Raw genomic sequence first — 3,670 nt, forward strand, 5'->3', positions numbered from 1 at the left:
CTTCCTATCTTATGCTTCACATCATAGCTGAGAGGACAGGTGCATGTCACCATACCCAGCTTTTTACTGTTGAGATGGGGTCTCATAAACTCTTGCCCAGGCTAGGTTGGAACCTGATCCTCCTGATCTCTGCCTCTCCTGCAGCTGGATGACAGGTGCACACCACTATGCCCAGCCATTGGTTGAGATGGGATCTCAAACTTTTTGCCCAGGCTGGTCTCAAACCATGATCCTCCCGACTCAGCCTTGCAAATACCTACAATTTCAGGTGTGAGCTATTCCTTCTCAGCCTTTTTCTTTGCTTATCAGCAACATTTGGTGCAGTTGATGTCTCTCTTGTCCTTAATACATGCTTCTGGATTTTTGGTTCTTTTTATCTCCCTGGTTGTTCCTCATCTCCCCAACTCTTCACGTAGTTTGCCAAGACTCAGCTCTTGGTCTATTCTATGCACATGTTCCCTAGTAATCTTACCTAGCCTTATATTGTGAAACAACCTCTTTGTGCTGACAAATCCTGAGTTTATGCCCCCCTCTTGACTTCTCTTGAATTCAGACTCATGTGATAATCTGTTTGACATCCTTATTATTGCTTGAAACAAACCCAAAACTAAATTCCAACACCAGGCATGGTGGCTCACATCTGTACTCCCAGCATTCAGGAGGCTGAGGCAGGAAGATGGTGAGGTCCAAGGTCAATTTAGTTACATAGCAACTTGTACTGCTTAGTGATATTGTCTCACAAACAATTCCAGTCTGCTTCCTTACACCTACTCCACTTCAATTGACAGCACTGAATGCTTCCAGTTGTGTAAGCCAAAACCTTGGAGTCATACCAACTCCTTAATTTCCCTTACAACCCACATCTAAAGCCCTTTAGAATATAGCTGCAGTCTGACCAATTATCATCTTCACTATGACCACCTAATCTTGTGCTGTGAGCATCTCTCACCTGGAGTATTGTAGTAGTGTAACGGGTCAGTCTGACTGGTCCAGGCTTCTACCATTTCCCCCACTCTCCATAGTCCATTTTCAATAGGATGGTGGATATAATTCTTTCAACATACAATCAGATCATGCCATTCCTTTGCTCAAAACTAATAACTTCACATCTTTGTTAGAATACAATCCAAAATCCGTACAGTTGCCTGCCAAGTCTCTCATGTTGTATCCCTGTCTTTCTCTTGCTGTGCTATAGCCTCACCGGCCATCTTGCTCCTCAGACACTGAGTTGTTCCTCCCTTGAGACCTTGTACTTGTGCCTCCCTTGAGACCTTGTACTTGTGCCCCCACACCCGGCAAAGCACTTAAAAAGTGTTGCTACATGCAATCACCTTGAATGCCTTCAAGATGATCAAATTTCACCTTGCCAATGAAGTCTGCCTTAAGTACACTATCTAATCCTCTTTGCCTCTCTTACCTGTCCAGAAAATTTATAACCCTTCTGACATTCCATAGTGTCTAATTAATTTTTGCCTTTCCCCATTCCAAATGTAAGCTTTGTGAAAAGAGGATTTTTTCCATTGTTCTCTGATACACCCCATAGCACTCACTACAACAAGTGTCATATGAGTGCTCAAATAACTTGAATGAATGGGTCCATTATCCTGAAGAAATAAAGGAAGACCATAATTTTACAAATGACTTATTACAAGAAAATAAATTGATTACAATGTGTAAGCATCTGCAATAGGATGAAAGACATGGCCTCCATAATTCAGTCATAGAGAAAGGGGGAGGTAAAGTTACAATTAAATGTGTTAAAAAGACAATGCAAACCAGTACAAATGTGAACAAGGTAAAATAATTTGCCAGGAAGCAAACTGTAACACAAATAGCCCTTTGTTGAAGCAGTCAGGAGTAGAATTGATTGAGGAAAATAACTGATAATAGAGACTCAGGAAACTGCCACAGAACACAGAAGGAAAGACCAAAACTAAATGAAGAAGGTGACGATCTAGAAGGCAGAAAAAAAATTACACTATGTTCCAAAAACAGAACAGAAGCAATGAGCTGGGCATGGTGGAGCATACCTATAATCCTAGCACTTAGAAGACAGAGCCAGGAGGATTGTGAGTTTGAGGCCAGTCTGGGCTACGTAGTGAGACCCAAAAAAAAAAAAAAATCAATAGTGCAGAAATATAAGTCAAATATAAGAAAAAAAAAACCATTAAGATACATTATAGGGCTGAGGATGTAGCTCAGTAATAGAGTGCTTTCCTAACATGATAGGTTCTATTCCAAACACAAAGGAGAAAATCCTATAAGCACTGATGTGGAAAAACTGATTACCGACAAGGAAGCAAAAATAGGCTTACTTCAGTCTCTCTGTCTCTAAACTAAGAATGCTAGGACACCATTTATGGAATTCTGGGAGTATGTAACTATGACTCAAGAATTTTATACCCAGCCACTTATCACTTACACATGAGAATCACAAATACAGTATTCTTAAAAATATGAGGCTTCAGAAAATAAAACAGCCTCTTTCCTTGAAAAAAATAACACTTGCATTGTACAGGCAGCCAAGATAAATCAAAATTGAGTGTTCAAAAAAAAAATCACATCACTTAACTCTTCTACTTAAAACCCTCTGATGGAGGAGAGAGCTGAAGAGAAGATCCAGCCTTCACTATGAGGTAGTAGTGAAGTAGACTTCAGAGAGTAATAAATTTTCAGTATTTATTGAGTATCTTATCAATTAAATATTTATTGAATCTGTATGCAAAATGGATGTGGATTTCATTGAATCTAAACGTAATATGCAAAGCTTTAAAACTACTAAGTCAGTGAATAACATAATATCTTCTTTCTCTAAATCTGTCTTAGAAATAAATTCTGTGTGTCTGATGAGTGTGTATTTTTCAGAAAGCCACACCAATATTAATTGGTAACAGAAAATGCTATTAAGTTAAGCCTCAGTGATAACTGGAACAAGAAAACCCAATATTTTGTTTTAAAAAAAACAAAAACAAAACATCAAGTCCTTTTATCTCTGTCTACTCTTCCTCACCCCCTCCCCCTCCCTGTTCACAAGCTCAGACCTAGTTCAGGAGTTAGAATTAGCTGATTCTACACATTTCCAAGTGGAAAGCATAACCTATGTCCCGTCCTGTCATCATCTTCTCATTCTCCTTCCTAATCTTCCCCCTTCCTATTTCCTTCAAAGCCATGGTTGGAAATGCCATCATAGCATTGTCACTAATGTAGCACTTTTTTCAATACTGAAGGAGTGCCAAGCACAGCCTACATATTACTTTAACACAAACACTCTGCTATTCAGAATATTTATTTTTAAACAAATTGTCTTTATTTCTGCTATAATCAGAAGGTGAATCTTAAGTCATTTATCTTAACAGTGTTGGGCTGGAGGAGCGACTCAAGTGGTAGAGTTCCTGCTTTGCAAGCATGAAGCCTGAGTTCAAACAACCAGCAACAATTCTGCGCCTCAGAGAACATCAGTCAATGTGTGGAGACTTTTTTGGTTTCACAGCTGCTGGTGGGGTTGCTACTGGTATCCAGCTGGGAAAAGCCAAACATTCTACCATGCACAAAATAATACCCTGCTTCAAAGAATCATCTGGCTCAAATGTTGAGTGTGCTGAAGTTGATAGATGTTAGAAATATCTTTAAGATGTTAGGGTGTCATGAGAGGCAACAACTTGGAAGTCAA

Source organism: Castor canadensis, chromosome 11 (assembly GCF_047511655.1).
Source record: "Castor canadensis chromosome 11, mCasCan1.hap1v2, whole genome shotgun sequence".
In the NCBI taxonomy this organism is placed as follows: Eukaryota; Metazoa; Chordata; class Mammalia; order Rodentia; family Castoridae; genus Castor; species Castor canadensis.